This window comes from Protopterus annectens, chromosome 12.part0, assembly GCF_019279795.1.
Source record: "Protopterus annectens isolate FY-2018-M chromosome 12.part0, PAN1.0, whole genome shotgun sequence".
In the NCBI taxonomy this organism is placed as follows: domain Eukaryota; kingdom Metazoa; phylum Chordata; order Ceratodontiformes; family Protopteridae; genus Protopterus; species Protopterus annectens.
The window spans coordinates 1,568,066-1,587,016 of record NC_056746.1 but is presented as its reverse complement, the minus strand read 5'-3'; positions in this window follow the sequence as shown (position 1 = coordinate 1,587,016).

Here is an 18,951-nt window from a genome sequence, read left to right as displayed (position 1 = left end):
GGTAGTGTAGCAGTACTAGGTGCTTTAAAGTAGCATAGCGGCACTAGGTGCTTTAAGGTAGTGTAGCAGCACTAGGTGCTTTAGGATAGTGTAGCAGCACAATGTCCTTTATGGTAAGGTAGCAGCACTAGGTGCTTTAAGATAGTGTAGCAGCACTAGGTGCCTTACAGTACTGTAGCAGCACAAGGTGCTTTATGGTAGAGGAGCAGCACTATGTCTTTTATGGTAATGTAGCAGCACTAGGTGCATCAAGGCAGTGCAGCGGCACTAGGTGCTTTACAGTAGCATAGAAGCACTAGGTGCTTTATAGTAGCATAGCAGCACCTGGTGTTTTAAGGTAGCATAGCAGCACTAGGTGCTTTACGGTAGCATAGCAGCACTAGGTGCTTTATGGTAGCATAGCAGCACTAGGTGCTTTATGGTAGCATAGCAGCACTAGGTGTTTTAAGCTAACGTAGCAGCACTAGGTGCTTTAAGGTAGCATAACAGCACTATATGCTTTAAGGTAGCATAGTAGCACTAGGTACTGTAAGGTAGTATAGCAGCACTAGATGTTGTAAGGTAGCATAGCAGCACTAGGTGCTTTAAGATAGTGTAGCGGCACTAAGTGTATTAAGGTAGTGTAGCAGCACTAGGTGCTTTAAGGTAGTGTAGCAGCACTAGGTGTTTTAAGGTAGTGTAGCAGCACTAGGTATTTTGAAGTAGCATTGCAGCACTAGGTGTTTTAAGGTAGTGTAGCAGCACTAGGTCCTTTATGGTAGCATAGCAGCTCTAGGTACTTTATGGTAGCATAGCAGCACCAGGGTTTTTTAGGTAGTGTAAAAGCACTAGGTGCATTAAGGTAGTGTAGCAGCACTGGGTGCTTTATGGTAGCATAGAAGCACTAGGTGCTTTATGGTAGCATAGCAGCACTAGGTGATTTAAGCTAACGTATAAGCACTAGGTGCTTTAAGGTAGCATAGCAGCACTAGGTGCTTTAAGGTAGTGCAGCGGCACAAGGTGCTTTAAGGTAGTGTAGCAGCACTAGGTGCTTTATGGTAGCATAGAAGCACTAAGTGCTTTATGGTAGCATAGCAGCACTAGGTGATTTAAGGTAGCGTATCAGCACTTGGTGCTTTAAGGTAGCATAGCAGCACTAGGTGCTTTAAGGTAGTGCAGCGGCACAAGGTGCTTTAAGGTAGTGTAGCAGCACTAGGTGCTTTATGGTAGCATACAAGCACTAAGTGCTTTATGGTAGCATAGCAGCACTAGGTGATTTAAGCTAACGTATCAGCACTAGGTGCTTTAAGGTAGCATAGCAGCACTAGGTGCTTTAAGGTAGCATAGCAGCACTAGGTGCTTTAAGGTAGCATAGTAGCACTAGGTACTTTAAGGTAGTATAGCAGCACTAGGTGTTTTAAGGTAGCGTAGCAGCACTAGGTGCTTTAAGGTTATGTAGCAGCACTAGGTGTTTTAAGGTAGTGTAGCAGCACTAGATGCTTTAAGGTAGCATAGCAGCACTAGGTGTTTTTAGGAAGCGTAGCAGCACTAGGTCCTTTACAGCAGCATAGCAGCACTAGCTGCTTTACGGTAGTGTACCAGCACTAGCTGCTTCACAGTATCATAGCGGCACTAGGTGTTTTAAGGTAGCATAGCAGCACTAGGTGCTTTATCGTAGTGTAGCAGCACTAGGTTGTTGACAGTAGTGTATTAGCACTTGGTGCTTTAAGGTAGTGTAGCAGCACTAGATGCTTTAAGGCAGAGTAGCAGCACTAGGTGCTTAATGGTAGTGTTGCAGTACTTGGTGCTTTAAGGTAGCATAGCAGCACTAGGTGCTTTATGGTAGAGTAGCAGCACTAGGTGCTTTACAGTAGTGTGGTAGCACTAGGTGCTTTACAGTAGCGTAGCAGCACTAGGTGTTTTAAGGTAGTGTAGCAGCACTAGGTGCTTTAAGGTGGCATAGCAGCACTATGTGTTTTAAGATGGCGTGTCAGCACTAGATACTTTAAGCTAGTGTAACAGCACTATGTGCTTTATGGTACCATAGCAGCATTAGGTGCTTTATGGCAGAGCAGTAGCACTAGGTCCTTTATGGTAGTGTAGCAGCACTAGGTGTTTCAAGGTTGTGCAGTGGCGCTAGGTGCTTTACAGTAGCATAGCAGCACTATGTGCTTTACAGTAGCATAGCAGCATTAGATGTTTTAAGGTAGTGTAGCAGCACTAGGTGCTTTAAGGTAGCATAGCAGCACAAGATGCTTTAAGGTAGTGTAGCAGCACTAGATGGTTTAAGGTAGTCTAGCAGCACTTGGTGCTTTAAGGTAGTGTAGCAGCACTTGGCGTTTTAAGGTAGCATAGCAGGACTAGGTGCTATCAGGTAGTGTAGCAGCACTAGGTGTTTTAAGGTGGCATACAGCACTAGGTGCTGTAAGGTAACATAGTAGCACTAGGTACTTTTAGGTAGTGTAGCAGCTCTAGGTGCTTTAAGGTAGCAGAGCAGCACTAGGTGTTTTAAGGCAGTGTAGCAGCACTAGGTGCTTTAAGGTAGTGTAGCAGTACTAGGTGCTTTAAGGTAGTTTAGCAGCACTAGTTGCATTAAGGTAGCATAGCAACACTAGGTGTATTAAGGTAGTGTAGCAGCACTAGGTGTTTTAAACTAGTGTAGCAGCACTAGGTGTTTTAAACTAGTGTAGCAGCACTAGGTCCTTTATGTTAGCATAGCAGCTATAGATGCTTTATGGTAGCATAGCATCACAAGGTGTTTTAAGGTAGCGTAACAGAACTAGGTGCATTTAGGTAGTGAAGCAGCACTGGGTGCTTAAAGGTAAGATAGCAGCACAAAGTGTTTTAAGGTAGTGTAGCAACACTAGGTGCTTTAAGGTAGTGTAGCAGCATTAGTTCCTTTATGGTAATGAAGCAGCTCTAGTTGATTTACAGTAGTGTAGCAGGTCTAAGCTCTTTAAGGTAGTGTAGCAGCACTAGGTGATTTAAGGTAGTGTAAAAGCACTACATGCTTTAAGGTAGTATAGTAGCACTACGTATTTTAAGGTAACATCGCAGCACTAGGAGCTTTAAGGTAGTTTAGCAGCACTAGGTTTTTAAGGTAGTGCAGCAGCACAGGGTGCATTAAGGTAGCATAGCGGCATTAGGTGCTTTAAGGTAGTGTACCAGCACTAGGTGCTTTACGGTTGTGTACCAGCACTTGGTGCTTTATGGTAGTGCAGCTGCACTAAGTGCTTTAAGGTAGTGTAGCAGCTCTAGGTGCTTTAAGGTAGTGTAGCAGCACTAGGTGCATTTAGGTAGCGTAGTAGCACAAGGGGTTAAGGTAACATAACAGCACTAGGTGCTTTAAGGTAGTGTAGCAGCACTAGGAGCTTTAAGGTAGTGTAGCAGCACATGGTGTTTTAAGGTAGTGTAGCAGCACTAGGTGCTTTACGGTAGCATAGCAGCACTAGGTGTTTTAATGTAGCGGTGCAGCACTAGGTGCTTTAAGGTAGCATCGCAGCACCAGGGGTTTTAAGGTAGCATACCAACATTAGGTGTTTTAAGGTAGCGTAGTAGCACTAGATGCTTTAAGGTAGTGTAGCAGCACTAGGTGTTTTAAGTTAGTGTAGCAGCACTAGGTGCTATAAGGTAGCATAGCAGCACTAGGTGTTTTAAGGTAGTGAAGCAGCACTAGGTGCTTTAAGGTCGTGTAGCAGCACTAGGTGTTTTAAGGTAGTGAAGCAGCACTAGGTGCTTTAAGGTCGTGTAGCAGCACTAGGTGCATTAAGGTAGTGTAGCAGCACTGGGTGCTTTAAGATAAGATAGCACCACTAGGTGTTTTAAGGTAGTGTATCAGCACTAGGTTCTTTAAGGTAGTGTAGCAGCATTAGGTCCTTTATGGTAGTGTAGCAGCACTAGGTGCTTTACGGTAATATAGGAGCACTAGGTGCTTTACGATAGTGTAGCAAATCTAGGGGCATAACAGTAGTGTAGCAGCACTTGGTGCTATAAGGTAGCATAGCAGCACTAGGTGTTTTAAGGTAGTGAAGCAGCACTAGGTGCTTTAAGGTCGTGTAGCAGCACTAGGTGTTTTAAGGTAGTGCAGCAGCTCTTGGTGCTTTAAGGTAGTGTAGCAACACTAGGTGCTTAACAGTAGTGTAGCAGCACTAGGTGCTTTATTGTAGTGCAGCAGCACTAGGTGCTTTTCAGTAGCGTAACAACACTAGGTGTTTTAAGGGAGAATAGCAGCACTAGGTGCTTCACGGTAGTGTAGCAGCACTAGTTGCTTAATGGTAGTGTACCAGTTCTTGGTGCTTTAAGGTAGTGTAGCAGCAGTAGGTGCTTTACGGTACCTTAGCAGCACTTGGTGCTTTATGGTAGAGCAGCAGCACTAGGTCCTTTATGATAGTGTAGCAGCACTTGGTGCTTCAAGGTAGTGCAGCAGCATTGGATGCTTTACATTAACATAGCAGAACTATGTGCTTTACAGTAGCATAGCAGCACTAGGTGTTTTTAGGTAGTGTAGCAGCACTACGTACTTTAAGGTAGTGTATCACACTAGGTGCTTTAAGGTAGTGTAGCAGCACTAGATGCTTTACGGTGGCATAGCAGCACTAGGTGCTTTAAGGTAGCATAGCAGCACTAGGTGTTTTATGGTAGCGTAGCAGCACTAGGAGCTTCAAGGTAGTGTAGTGGCACTAATTGCATAAAGGAAGCTTAGCAGCATTAGGTGCTTTAAGGTAGTGTAGCAGCACTAGATGTTTTAAGGTAGCATAGCAGCACTAGGTTCTTTAAGGTAGTGTAGCCTCACTGGGGGGGGTTTAAGGTAGCATAGCAGCACTAGGTGTTTTAAGGTAGTGTATCAGCACTAGGTTCTTTATGGTAGCATAGCAGCTCTAGGTGTCTTATGGTAGCGTAGCAGCAGTAGGTGTTTTAAGGTAGCGTAACAGCAATAGGTGCATTTAGGTTGTGTAGCAGCACTAGGTGCATTAAGGTAAGATAACAGCGTTAAGTGTTTTAAGGTAGTGTAGCAACACTAGGTGTTTTAATGTAGTGTAGCAGCATTAGGTCCTTTATGGTAGTGTAGCAGCACTAGGTGCTTTACGGTAGTGTAGTAGCTCAAGGTGCTTTAAGGCAGCGTAGCAGCACTAAGTGAGTTAAGGTAGTATGGCAGCACTTAGTGTTTTAAGGTAGTATGGCAGCACTTAGTGTTTTAAGGTAGCATAGCAGCACAAGGTGCTTTAAGGTAGCATAGCAGCACTAGGTGTTTTAAGGTAGTGTAGCAGCACTAGGGTCTTTATGGTAGCATAGCAGCACTAGGTGTTTTAAGGTAACGTAGCAGCACTAGGTGGTGTAAAGTAGCATTGCAGCACTAGGTGATTTAAGGTAGCATAGTAGCACTAGGCACTTTAAGATAGTGTAGCAGAACTAGGTGTTTTAAGGTAGCATAGCAGCTCTAGGTGCTTTAAATTAGTGTAGCACTACTAGGTGTTTTAAGGTAGCGTAGCAGCACTAGGTCCTTAACGGTAGTGTAGCAGCACTAGGTCCTTTACGATAGTGTAGCAGCACTAGGTGCTTTAAGGTAGCATAGTAGCACTAGGTACTTTAAGATAGTGTAACAGAACTAGGTGTTTTAAGGTAGCATAGCAGCACTAGGTGCTTTAAGTTAGTGTAGCACTATTAGGTGTTTTAAGGTAGCAAAGCAGCACTAGGTGCTTTATGGTAGTGTAGCAGCACTAGGTGCTTAATTGTAGTGTAGGTGTATTTGGTGCTTTAAGGTAGCATGGCAACATTAGGTGCTTTATGGTAGTGTAGCAGCACTAGGTGCTTTAAGGTAGCATAGTAGCACTAGGTACTTTAAGACAGTGTAGCAGAATTAGGTGTTTTAAGGAAGCATGGCAGCACTAGGTGCTTTAAGGTAGTGTAGCACTACTAGGTGTGTTAAGGTAGTGTAGCAGCACTAGGTGCTTTAAGGTAGCATAGCAGCACAAGGTGTTTTAAGGTAGCTTAACAGCACTAGGTCCTTTACGATAGTGTAGCAGCACTAGGTCCTTTACGGTAGTGTAGCAGCACTAGGTGCTTTACAGTAGCATAGCGGCACTAGGTGTTTTAAGGTAGCATAGCAGCACTAGGTGCTTTATAGTAGTGCAGCAGCACTAGGTTTTGTAAGGTAGCATAGCAGCACTAGGTGCTTTAAGGTCGTGTAGCACCACTAGGTGTTTTAAGGCAGTGTAGCAGCACTAGGTCCTTTACAGTAGTGTAGCAGCACTAGCTGCTTTACGGTAGTGTAACAGCACTAGGTTATTAACGGTAGTGTAGCAGCTCTTGGTGTGTAGCATCACTAGGTGCTTTACAGTAGCGTAGCGGCACTAGGTGTTTTAAGGTAGCAAAGCAGCACTAGGTGCTTTATGGTAGTGTAGCAGCACTAGGTGCTTAATTGTAGTGTAGGAGTACTTGGTGTTTTAAGGTAGCATAGCAGCACTAGGTGCTTTAAAGTAGTGTAGCAGCACTAGGTGATTTAAGGTAGTGTAGAAGCACTAGGTGTTTTAAAGTAGCGTAGCAGCACTAGGTGCTTTAAGGTAGTGTAGCAGCACTATGTTTTTAAGGTGGTGTAACAGCATTTGGTGTTTTAAGGTAGCCTAGCAGCACTAGTTGTTTTAAGGTAATGTAGCAGAACTAGGTCCTTTATGTTAGCATAGCAGCTCTAAGTGCTTTATGGCAGCGTAGCAGCACCAGGTGTTTTAAGGTAGCATAACAGTGCTAGGTGCATTAAGGTAGTGTAGCAGCACTGGGTGCTTTAAGGTAAGACAGCAGCGTTAAGTGTTTTAAGGTAGTGTAGCAACACAAGGTTCTTTAAGGTAGTGTAGCAGCATTAGTTCCTTTATGGTAGTGTAGCAGCACTAGGAGCTTTACGGTAGTGTAGCAACTCAGGTGCTTTAAGGTAGTGTAGCAGTACTAGGTGATTTAAGGTAGTACAACAGCACTAGGTGCTTTATGGTAATATAGGAGCACTAGGTGCTTTACGATAGTGTAGCAAATCTAGGGGCATAACAGTAGTGTAGCAGCACTTGGTGCTATAAGGTAGCATTGCAGCACTAGGTCCTTTATGGTAGTGTAGCAGCACTAGGTGCTTTACGGTAATATAGGAGCACTAGGTGCTTTACGATAGTGTAGCAAATCTAGGGGCATAACAGTAGTGTAGCAGCACTTGGTGCTATAAGGTAGCATAGCAGCACTAGGTGTTTTAACTTAGTGAAGCAGCACTAGGTGCTTTAAGGTTGTGTAGCAGCACTAGGTGTTTTAAGGTAGTGAAGCAGCACTAGGTGCTTTAAGGTCGTGTAGCAGCACTAGGTGCATTAAGGTAGTGTAGCAGCACTGGGTGCTTTAAGGTAAGATAGCACCACTAGGTGTTTTAAGGTAGTGTATCAACACTAGGTTCTTTAAGGTAGTGTAGCAGCATTAGGTCCTTTATGGTAGTGTAGCAGCACTAGGTGCTTTACGGTAATATAGGAGCACTAGGTGCTTTACGATAGTGTAGCAAATCTAGGGGTGTAACAGTAGTGTAGCAGCACTTGGTGCTTTAAGGTAGCATAGCAGCACTAGGTGCTTTACGGTAATGTAGCAGCACTAGGTGATTTACAGTAGGTAGCGGCATTAGATTTCTTTTAAGGTAGCATAGCAGCACTAGGTGCTTTGCAGTAGTGTAGCAGAACTAGGTGCTTTATTGTAGTGTAGCAGCACAAGGTGCTTTATGGTAGCATAGCAGCACTAGGTGCTTTAAGATAGTGTAGCAGCTCTAGGTGCTTTATGGCAGAGTAGCAGCCCTTGGTGCTTTATGGTAGAGCATCAGCACTAGGTCCTTTACGGTAGTGTAGCAGCACAAGGTGCTTTATGGTAGCATAGCAGCACTAGGTGCTTTAAGATAGTGTAGCAGCACTAGGTGCTTTATGGTAGTGTAGTAGCGCTAGGTGCTTTACAGTAGTGTAGCGGCACTAGGTGTTTTAAGGTATCATAGCAGCACTAGGTGCTTTATGGCAATGTAGCAGCACTAGGTGCTTAACGGTAGTGCAGCAGCTCTTGGTGCTTTAAGGTAACGTAACAACACTAGATGCTTAACAGTAGTGTAGCAGCACTAGGTGCTTTATGGTAGTGTAGCAGCACTAGGTGCTTTTCAGTAGCGTAACAACACTAGGTGTTTTAAGGGAGAATAGCAGCACTAGGTGCTTCATGGTAGTGTAGCAGCACTAGTTGCTTAATGGTAGTGTACCAGTTCTTGGTGCTTTAAGGTAGTGTAGCAGCAGTAGGTGCTTTACGGTACCTTAGCAGCACTTGGTGCTTTATGGTAGAGCAGCAGCACTAGGTCCTTTATGATAGTGTAGCAGCACTTGGTGCTTCAAGGTAGTGCAGCAGCATTATGTGTTTTACATTAACATAGCAGAACTATGTGCTTTACGGTAGCATAGCAGCACTAGGTGTTTTTAGGTAGCATAGCAGCACTAGGTACTTTAAGGTAGTGTATCACACTAGGTTCTTTAAGGTAGTGTAGCAGCACTAGGTGCTTTACGGTAGCATAGCAGCACTAGGTGCTTTAAGGTAGCATAGCAGCACTAGGTGTTTTATGGTAGCGTAGCAGCACTAGGAGCTTCAAAGTAGTGTAGTGGCACTAATTACATAAAGGTAGCTTACAGCACTAGGTGCTTTAAGGTAGTGTAGCAGCACTAGATGTTTTAAGGTAGCATAGCAGCACTAGGTGCTTTAATGTAGTGTAGCCTCACTAGGGGGGTTTTAAGGTAGCATAGCAGCACTAGGTGTTTTAAGGTAGTGTAGCAGCACTAGGTTCTTTATGGTAGCATAGCAGCTCTAGGTGTCTTATGGTAGCGTAGCAGCAGTAGGTGTTTTAAGGTAGCGTAACAGCAATAGGTGCATTTAGGTTGTGTAGCAGCACTAGGTGCATTAAGGTAAGATAACAGCGTTAAGTGTATTAAGGTAGTGTAGCAACACTAGGTGTTTTAATGTAGTGTAACAGCATTAGGTCCTTTATGGTAGTGTAGCAGCACTAGGTGCTTTACGGTAGTGTAGTAGGTCTAGGTGCTTTAAGGTAGTGTAGCAGCACTAGGTGATTTAAGGTAGTGTAACAGCACTTGGTGCTTTAAGGTAGTATAGCAGCACTTAGTGTTTTAAGGTAGCATAGCAGCACAAGGTGCTTTAAGGTAGCATAGCAGCACTAGGTGTCTTAAGTTAGTGTAGCAGCACTAGGGGCTTTATGGTAGCATAGCAGCTCTAGGTGTTTTAAGCTAACGTAGCAGCACTAGGTTGTGTAAAGTAGCATTGCAGCACTAGGTGCTTTAAGGTAGCATAGTAGCACTAGGTACTTTAATATAGTGTAGCAGAACTAGGTGCTTTAAGGTAGCATAGCAGCACTAGGTGCTTTAAGTTAGTGTAGCACTACTAGGTGTTTTAAGGTAGTGTAGCAGCACTAGGTGCTTTAAGGTAGCATAGCAGCACAAGGTGTTTTAAGGTAGCGTAGCAGCACTAGGTCCTTAACGGTAGTGTAGCAGCACTAGGTCCTTTACAGTAGTGTAGCAGCACTAGGTGCTTTACAGTAGAGTAGCGGCACTAGGTGTTTTAAGGTAGCAAAGCAGCACTAGATGCTTTATGATACTGTAGCAGCACTAGGTGCTTAATTGCAGTGTAGGTGTACTTGGTGCTTTAAGGTAGCATGGCATTAGATTTTTTTTAAGGTAGCATAGCAGCACTAGGTGCTTTGCAGTAGTGTAGCAGAACTAGGTGCTTTATTGTAGTGTAGCAGCACAAGGTGCTTTCAGGTAGTGTAGCAGCACAAGGTGCTTTATGGTAGCATAGCAGCACTAGGTGCTTTAAGATAGTGTAGCAGCACTAGGTGCTTTATGGCAGAGTATCAGCCCTTGGTGCTTTATGGTAGAGCATCAGCACTAGGTCCTTTACGGTAGTGTAGCAGCACAAGGTGCTTCAAGGTAGTGTAGCAACACTAGGTGCATTACGCTAGTGTAGCAGTACTAGGTGCTTTATGGTAGTGTAGCAATGCTAGGTGCTTTACAGTAGTGTAGCGGCACTAGGTGTTTTAAGGTATCATAGCAGCACTAGGTGCTTTATGGCAATGTAGCAGCACTAGGTGCTTAACGGTAGTGCAGCAGCTCTTGGTGCTTTAAGGTAGCGTAGCAACACTAGATGCTTAACAGTAGTGTAGCAGCACTAGGTGCTTTATTGTAGTGTAGCAGCACTAGGTGCTTTTCAGTAGCGTAACAACACTAGGTGTTTTAAGGGAGAATAGCAGCACTAGGTGCTTCACGGTAGTGTAGCAGCACTAGTTGCTTAATGGTAGTGTAGCAGTTCTTGGTGCTTTAAGGTAGTGTAGCAGCAGTAGGTGCTTTACGGTACCATAGCAGCACTTGGTGCTTTATGGTAGAGCAGCAGCACTAGGTCCTTTATGGTAGTGTAGCAGCACTTGGTGCTTCAAGGTAGTGCAGCAGCATTAGGTGCTTTACATTAACATAGCAGAACTATGTGCTTTAGCAGCACTAGGTGTTTTTAGGTAGAGTAGCAGCACTACATACTTTAAGGTAGTGTATCACACTAGGTGCTTTAAGGTAGTGTAGCAGCACTAGCTGCTTTACGGTAGCATAGCAGCACTAGGTGCTTTAAGGTAGCATAGCAGCACTAGGTGTTTTCTGGTAGTGTAGCAGCACTATGAGCTTCAAGGTAGTGTAGTGGCACTAATTGCATAAAGGTAGCTTAGCAGCACTAGGTGCTTTAAGGTAGTGTAGCAGCACTAGATGTTTTAAGGTAGCATAGCAGCACTAGGTGCTTTAAGGTAGTGTAGCCTCACTAGGGGGGGTTTAAAGTAGCATAGCAGTACTAGGTGTTTTAAGGTAGTGTAGCAGCACTAGGTTCTTTATGGTAGCATAGCAGCTCTAGGTGTCTTATGGTAGCGTAGCAGCAGTAGGTGTTTTAAGGTAGCGTAACAGCAATAGGTGTAAGGTAGCGTAACAGCAATAGGTGCATTTAGGTTGTGTAGCAGCACTAGGTGCATTAAGGTAAGATAACAGCGTTAAGTGTTTTAAGGTAGTGTAGCAACACTAGGTGTTTTAATGTAGTTCATAGGTCATAGGTTCATAGGTTCGTGCTAGGCTATCTGCCCTAGGGCATTTATAAGCCTAGCCAGAGTGTATGTGGCTTACACCACCCCTTAGGATGAGAATACTATGCCCTTTTAGGGTTTAGTTTACTATGCCTCTGTCTAGTAGTGACACAGAGATGACCCCTGGGGTATACCTACGATCTCCCATCCACTCGTCGAGATTTCTCTTGAATAGAGTCAGTGAGGGGCTCTGCCTATAATGGACTGGGATTCTGTTCCAGAGTGTAGGGAGCCTCTGGGTTATGAATCTGTCCCTCCAGCACGTTCTATTTATTTCTGTGTTGAGGTTTAAGTCACTTGTTCTCGTGGCTCTGATGGATTTGGATTTTCTTAGGTGGAGCATGTCCATTAATTCAGGATTGGACATGGCCTTGTACGTCAGGCACAGATCACCTCTGAGTAGGCGGTATGCGACTGAATAGAGCTGGAGTTTTTTCAGTCGGGCAGCATATGACATATCTTTAAGACCCTTTATCCTCTTGGTGAGGAACTTTTGGGGTCGTTCCAACTGCTGCAGGTGTCAGGTGAGATACATCCCAAACGGGGCATTGTACTCAATCATTGGCCTGATAAGAGAAGAGTACAGGGGCACAATGACCTCTCTTGATCTAGATGTGAAACCCTTCATGATAAGGTGGGCAATATAGAAGGTCTTCCTAACCACTTTGGCAATGTGAGTGTCAAATGAGAGGTTACTGTCAACCTGGGTTCCTAGGTCCCTGATTACCTCTTCCGTACTTAATGGATTACCGCCTATGTGGTAATTTGTTGGTATCTTGTTTTTCCCAAAGGGTATGACTATACATTTTTTGGCATTCAGCTTAAGGCCATGGCTCTGGCACCAATTATCCATTTCTATGAGGCCTCTCTGAAGGATGTTTGTGTCCGCTGGAGTATCAATTATGGCGCCCAGTTTGCAGTCATCTGCGAACTTTATCAGCCACAATCCTCCTATGTTTGCCTGTACCTCAGAAAAATAAATGCCAAACAAGAGGAGTCCCAGGACTGATCCCTGTGGGACACCGCTTGTGACTGGCTTAGAGTCTGACATAGCTCCAGCAACTCTGACCCTGTGGCTTCTGTCCTTGAGCCAGTTTGCAACCCATCTTGTGACATATGGGTTTACATTTAAGCTGGTGAGTTTGTCTATGATGCCCGAGTGGGGTATTGTGTCAAAGGCTTTTGCAAGGTCAAGGTAGGCTGTGTGAACTGCCTTACCCTCATCAATGGCCTTAGTGACTGTTTCAAAAAAGTCGACCAAGTTCAAAAGGCAGGATCTGCCCTTGACAAAGCCAAATTGGGTAGGATCCAATGTCTGTAGGTCCCCAATGTCTTTGTTTATGAGTTCCATAATGATCCTCTCCATAGCTTTGCAGACCAGGCTCGTCAAGCTTATGGGGTGGTAATTTCCAGGGAACACTGTTGCCGTACGCCACTCTTTGGGTACGTATCCTGTAGTAAGGCTAAGATTAAACAGCAGCCTTATGTGTGGGTTAAGTTCCTCTTGGAGTTCATGTAGCACACAGCCTGGGACACCATCCGGTCCCATTGATGCTGTGTTTTTAGCTTTAGAGAGGGCGGCTCTCACCTGGGCATCTGAGATGTTAGGGAGGCTACACTCTGCTGGGATAGTTATTTCTCCTTTTGGGGGGGAGGGGGAGGAGAAATTTGCACTGAACCTGTCTGCCAGAATGTTGGCAATGTCAGTGGGTTCAGTGTATTTTGTGTCATTTTGGACTAACTCAGAGCATATCTGGGAGTTTCCACCCAGGTTTCTAACATAGCTAAAGAAGGCCTTGTGATTGTCTTTTGTGTCTTTTGCGATTTTACTCTCAAAGTTGGCCTTAGATGATTTTATGAGTGATCGTAGTTTTTTGCTAGTACTGATCAGAGATGCCTTCCCTTTTAGGGATTTTGCTCTGTCATATAGCAGCTTCCTCCTCCTGTTGTAAAGTTTGTTTATGGCTGGGGTCCACCAGACCGGGCGCCTGCCTTTGGGGGAATGGGTCTTGGTTTTATTTGGGATTGCATGATCCATGCATTCTTGAAGGTGCCCATAGAAGGTATTTGCAAAGGATTCAGCAGTGTGGGTTGTGGTTTCCACTGGCCCAGGGGCCTTGAAAGATACCACTTCAGTCTTAAGAAGTGTGAAGTTTGCTTTTGAGAAGTTCTTCACTGTGGTCTTTTGTGCAGGGGGTGGGGGCGGGATGTGGATTTCCAGTGAGATTAATTTATGGTCTGATCTTACCAAGGAGGGATGTACTTCCGGTGTGGAGCATTTTGTCCCCATGTTTGTGATGATCAGGTCTAGTATTTTGTTTCCTCTTGTGGGAATGGTGACTAGTTGTTCCATTGCATTTGAGTTTATGAATTCTAGGAACCTTTGGGCTAGGGTGTTGGGGCTTGAGTAATGTTCCCAGTCTATGTTTGGGTAGTTGAAGTCTCCCAAAATGATGGTATTTGGAGAGACATTCATACTCTCCAGTGTCTTCAGGAAGGCTGTGTGGGGTTCCTGAGTTTGAGAGGGTGGTCTGTAGCATGCTACAAACTGTAAGGCAGTTTTGCCTATGGTTAGTTGCACCTGGATAGTCTCCGATGCTTCGTGCGTTGCCACTAACCTGGAGGTGTGGGTATCTTTGATGAAAATGGATACTCCCCCTCCTTTTGTGGTTCGGTCCAAGTTTTGGGGCTGGAAAGCATGATATGAGGTAAAACCTGATAGTGCTGGGGTGCTCTCAGGAGCCTTGAACCAGGTTTCAGTCACTGCACAGACATCGATGTTCTCCATACTGAGGAGGGCTTCGAGAGCGTGCATCTTGAGGTTTAGACTTCTGGCATTGAGCAGCATTACCCTTAGTTTTTTTCCACTTGTGTTTTCTAGGGAGGTAGGTTTGTCATTTGAGCCTTGCCTAAAAAAGGCACTATGGGGGTGGCAAGAGCCTTGGCCAATATCCGGAAGCCCAGGGGTGACAGGTGCAAGCCATCCCTTGCGAAGCAGCGTGGCTTGTCAAGCATGCCATCCCAAGCAGACATTGGATCCCCTTAGAATGACACCAGTAATTTAGCCAATTGTTAAAACTGATCATTTTGTCTTTGTACTGTGGCATCATTCTTGGTGAGGGTAAGATGCTGCTCAGGGTCAGGGTCATACCGGCCTGGGCTACACAATCAGAGAGCTCCTCTATGTCTCTTTTCATGTAGTCCAGGGAGGTACGTCTCAGGTCGTTCACACCGGCATGTACAATGACTGAGTCATATTTGTACTTGCTGTGGAGTGACCTGAGTGCTTGTGTTATGTGGCGGATTCTAGCTCCCGACAGGCAGCTTACTGTGACCCTCTCCTTGTTCAGTCTGGCGAGTGGGACGTCAGTGTGCCTGACTATGGAGTCACCTATTACAAGTGTGTCTTGCATGTTGTTTGGCCTTAAGGGCTGTGACTGTTTAGCACACTGACTTTGTGAACTATGTGTTGCATGTGCTATGTCTTGAGGTGGTGGTTGCTTGGGTGTCTGCTTTGGAGGCATCTGTTGTTTTGGTAGATTTTTAATCAGCGCCTCCGAGTATGTTTTTGTGTGTTTATGTGTTTGGTTTGCAGTTGTGATAGTTCTATGTGAGACTGGGTTTGTGGTGTGCGTGGTTACCTTCTCCTCCTGACTGGTCTTGCCAGTACTGAATTGAGAGAGCTCAGCCTCCAGTTTGGCTATATAGTTGCATCTCTCGCATTTATTTGTATTTGTTGGGAGGAGGAGAGGGTTGTCTGTGTACATGAGGCAATTGTAACATTGCCTCAAGATTCCCAGATTCACCATCTGAACAGGAGAGGACGCCAGCAACTGACCCTTCGACATGCTAGAAATAGTGAAAAAGATTGCTGTGTAACTGAGTCAGAAAGGACCTATAGGGAAATGGGTACTCAACAGAATTTAGGTGAATGAAGTACTTCCGTTTGTTTAAGAGTGCTTTACCTGTATAAAAATGCTTAAGGAGCAAGTGCTGAGCTTTTCAGATAGAGTATAGGCTGTTTAGATTGCAAGTAGAACAGTTCTAAGGGAAAAATTGAAGAGCAGACTTGGCGGAGCAAGAAAAAGTTTAACCGAGTTTAATCTTGTTTAACCGGCACTGCGCTATGCGCACGACCGCGCAAAGCCGTGCAAACGCGGATTTTAAGCAGTGAACTACAAAAGAGCTAGGAATGGTCCCAAACAACCAATTACTAACAGCTTCTTGTGCTGAGGTCACTTCCCCCAAGGATAGGTAGGCTGCTCAAGGCTCCCCACTCCCACTGGTGAGCAAAGAAACTTCCTTCTATCCAAGTAAGGTAATGGACAACACAGGAACTACACCACAGCCCAGAATACAGCAATGCCTGTATACTGGTCTAAACTAGTCGAGAAAGGTGGGAAAACAAGGATTATTTTTTTTTTTTGTTTTTTTTTTGTAGAAATACACAGAAAATGCAGAGACAGTGATAAATTAGTTACACAGGCTAGCACACTTTAGTGGGCAGCCTCCACAGTTCAATTAAACAAATAAACAAGCAAACTTTCGACTAAATTCGACTAAATGTAACTTTAAGTGCAGATTTTAAAATAAATGCAGTAATCAGTAAAAACAGTTCAGGCTAGTTCAAAGTAAGCAGCAGAAGCTATTTTCAGTGAAAAAAAGCAAAGATACTTAAATCCAGAAGGTAGTCGCTTTTTCGAGTTCCTTGCTGCTAGGACCACTCTGTAAACCCACGTGGAGCTTGTCTGAGCAGTATAGCCAGAAAAAAATGCCCAGAGGCGGATTTTAAGCAGTGAACTACAAAAGAGCTAGGAATGGTCCCAAACAACCAATTACTAACAGCTTCTTGTGCTGAGGTCACTTCCCCCAAGGATAGGTAGGCTGCTCAATGCTCCCCACTCCCACTGGTGAGCAAAGAAACTTCCTTCTATCCAAGTAAGGTAATGGACAACACAGGAACTACACCACAGCCCAGAATACAGCAATGCCTGTATACTGGTCTAAACTAGTCGAGAAAGGTGGGAAAACAAGGATTATTTTTTTGTTTTTTTTTTGTAGAAATACACAGAAAATGCAGACAGTGATAAATTAGTTACACAGGCTAGCACACTTTAGTGGGCAGCCTCCACAGTTCAATTAAACAAACAAACAAGCAAACTTTCGACTAAATTCGACTAAATGTAACTTTAAGTGCAGATTTTAAAATAAATGCAGTAATCAGTAAAAAAACAGTTCAGGCTAGTTCAAAGTAAGCAGCAGAAGCTATTTTCAGTGAAAAAAAAGCAAAGATACTTAATTCCAGAAGGTAGTCACTTTTTCGAGTTCCTTGCTGCTAGGACCACTCTGTAAACCCACGTGGAGCTTGTCTGAGCAGTATAGCCAGAAAAAATGCCCAGAGGCGGATTTTAAGCAGTGAACTACAAAAGAGCTAGGAATGGTCCCAAACAACCAATTACTAACAGCTTCTTGTGCTGAGGTCACTTCCCCCAAGGATAGGTAGGCTGCTCAAGGCTCCCCACTCCCACTGGTGAGCAAAGAAACTTCCTTCTATCCAAGTAAGGTAATGGACAACACAGGAACTACACCACAGCCCAGAATACAGCAATGCCTGTATACTGGTCTAAACTAGTCAAGAAAGGCGGGAAAACAAGGATTACTTTTTTGTTTTTTTGTTTTTTTGTTTTTTTTGTAGAAATACACAGAAAATGAAAGTGAAAAAAAAGCAAAGATACTTAAATCCAGAAGGTAGTCGCTTTTTCGAGTTCCTTGCTGCTAGGACCACTCTGTAAACCCAGGTGGAGCTTGTCTGAGCAGTATAGTGTAGCAGCATTAGGTCCTTTATGGTATTGTAGCAGCACTAGGTGCTTTACGGTAGTGTAGTAGCTCTATGTGCTTTAAGGTAGTGTAGCAGCACTAGGTGATTTAAGGTAGTGTAACAGCACTTGGTGCTTTAAGGTAGTATAGCAGCACTTAGTGTTTTAAGGTAGCATAGCAGCACAAGGTGCTTTAAGGTAGCATAGCAGCACTAGGTGTTTTAAGGTAGTGTAGCAGCACGAGGGGCTTTATGGTAGCATAGCAACACTAGGTGTTTTAAGCTAACGTAGCAGCACTAGGTGGTGTAAAGTAGCATTGCAGCACTAGGTGCTTTAAGGTAGCATAGTAGCACTAGGTACTTTAAGATAGTGTAGCAGAACTAGGTGTTTTAAGGTAGCATAGCAGCACTAGGTTCTTTAAGTTAGTGTAGCAGCACTAGGTCCTTTATGGTAGTGTAGCAGCACTAGGTGCTTTATGATAGTGTAGCAGCACTAGGTGCTTAATTGTAGTGTAGGTGTACTTGGTGCTTTAAGGTAGCATGGCAGCATTAGGTGCTTTACGGTAGTATAGCAGCACTAGGTGCATTAAGGTAGTATAGTAGCACTAGGTACTTTAAGATAGTGTAGCAGAACTAGGTGTTTTAAGGTAGCATAGCAGCACTAGGTGCTTTAAGGTAGTGTAGCACTACTAGGTGTTTTAAGGCAGTGTAGCAGCACTAGGTGCATTAAGGTAGCATAGCAGCACTAGGTGTTTTAAGGTAGCGTAGCAGCACTAGGTCCTTTACAGTAGTGTAGTAGCACTAGCTGCTTTACGGTAGTGTAACAGCACTAGGTTATTAACGGTAGTGTAGCAGCTCTTGGTGTGTAGCATCACTAGGTGCTTTACAGTAGCGTAGCGGCACAAGGTGTTTTACGGTAGCAAAGCAGCACTAGGTGCTTTATGGTAGTGTAGCAGCACTAGGTGCTTAATTGTAGTGTAGGAGTACTTGGTGTTTTAAGGTAGCATAGCAGTACTAGGTGCTTTAAAGTAGTGTAGCAGCACTAGGTGCTTTAAGGTAGTGTAGCAGCACTAGTTGCATTAAGGTAGCATAGCAGCACTAGGTGCTTTAAGGTAGTGTAGCAGCACTAGGTGTTTTAAAGTAGCGTAGTAGCACTAGGTGCTTTAAGGTAGTGTAGCAGCACTATGTTTTTAAGGTGGTGTAGCAGCACTAGGTGTTTTAAGGTAGCATAGCAGCACTAGTTGTTTTAAGGTAATTTAGCAGAACTAGGTCCTTTATGTTAGCATAGCAGCTCTAAGTGCTTTATGGCAGCGTAGCAGCACCAGGTGTTTTAAGGTAGCATAACAGCGCTAGGTGCATTAAGGTAGTGTAGCAGCACTGGGTGCTTTAAGGTAAGACAGCAGCGTTAAGTGTTTTAAGGTAGTGTAGCAACACAAGGTGCTTTAAGGTAGTGTAGCAGCATTAGTTACTTTATGGTAGTGTAGCAGCACTAGGAGCTTTACGGTAGTGTAGCAGCTCAGGTGCTTTAAGGTAGTGTAGCAGTACTAGGTGATTTAAGGTAGTACAACAGCACTAGGTGCTTTAACGTAGTATAGCAGCACTAGGTGTTTTAAGATAGCGTAGCAGAACTAGGTGCTTTAGGTAGCATAGCAGCACAAGGTGTTTTAAGGTAGTGTAGCAGCACAGGGTGCATTAAGGTAGCATAGCAGCACTAGGTGCTTTAAGGTACTGTACCATCACTAGGTGCTTTATGGTTTTGTTCCAGCACTTGGTGCTTTAAGGTAGTGTAGCAGCACTAGGTGCTTTAAAGTAGTGTAGCAGCTCTAGGTGATTTAAAATAGTTTAGCAGCACTAGGTGCATTAAGGTAGAATAGCAGCACCAGGGGTTTTAAGGTAGCATACCAACATCAGGTGTTTTAAGGTAGCGTAGTAGCACTAGATGCTTTAAGGTAGTGTAGCAGCACTAGGTGTTTTAAGGTAGTGAAGCAGCACTAGGTGC